Raw genomic sequence first — 1208 nt, forward strand, 5'->3', positions numbered from 1 at the left:
ACCAATAACATTCATGAGCACAGATGCAAAAACGATCACTAAAATATTAACAAATTGAATCCAATATACATAAGAAAAATCCATATCTGGATAAAAATGCCAGACAAAAACAGCATAAAAAAGTAATAGAACCACAGATCAATAGCATTCATGAACACAGGTGCAAACATCCTCAATATAAATATTAACGAATTGAATCCAACATTCATAAGAATAATCCACTATGACCAGGTGCAGTTTATCATAGGAATGCAAAGCTGCGTTAGAACAAAATTCTTAGACATGGCACTGAAAGAATGATCCATTTTTAAAATTTGATAGATTGGGCTTCATCAAAATTAAAAACGTTTTCTTTGCAAGAGATACTGTAAAGAGACGAAAAAACAAGTTACAGACAGGGAGAAGAAGATTTTTAAATCACATGTCTCAACAAAAGACTTACATCCAGCATATATAAAGAACTCTCAAGCTTGAGACCAGCCTGGCCAACATGGAGAAACCCCGTCTCTACCAAAAATACAAAAAATTAGCCAGACATGGTGGTGGATGCCTGTAATCCCAGCTACTCAGGAGGCTGAAGCAGGAGAATCACTTGAACCCAGGAGGCAAAGTTTGCAGTGAGCTGAGATTGCACCATTGCACTCCAGCCTGGGCAACAAGAGTGAAACTCTATCTCAAAAAAATAAAAGCAAAAAAATAAAGAAAGAACTCTCAGCATTCATTAATAAGAAAACAATGACAACAACAACAAAACAAGTTTAAAATGGGCAAAAGAGTTGAACAGACCTTTTAACAAAATGCACCATATGGAAGGTGAATATGTTTAACATCATTTGCCATTAGAGAAATGCAAATAAAAGCCACTCTGAGATACCATTCCATGCTTGTTAAAATAACTAAAATAGAAAATACTAGCAAGACGTGTGATCCAGTGTTGAGTAACCAGAATTCTCATTCACTACTGGTGGAAACAGAAAATGGTACAGCCACTCTGGAAACCAGTTTGACAACTTTTTATAAAGTTAAACAGACATATTCCTTACCAGATGACCCAGGACTTCCAGTCCTGCACATACACCCCAGACAAATGAAAAGTTATGTCCACACAAAAACACCAATGTTTATAGCAGTTCTGCTCACAATTGCCGCAAACTGAAAACAATCCAATGTCCTTCAGTTGTGAATCAATAAATACACCGTGGTACATC

The sequence above is a fragment of the Macaca thibetana genome, chromosome 16 (assembly GCF_024542745.1).
Source record: "Macaca thibetana thibetana isolate TM-01 chromosome 16, ASM2454274v1, whole genome shotgun sequence".
NCBI lineage: Eukaryota > Metazoa > Chordata > Mammalia > Primates > Cercopithecidae > Macaca > Macaca thibetana.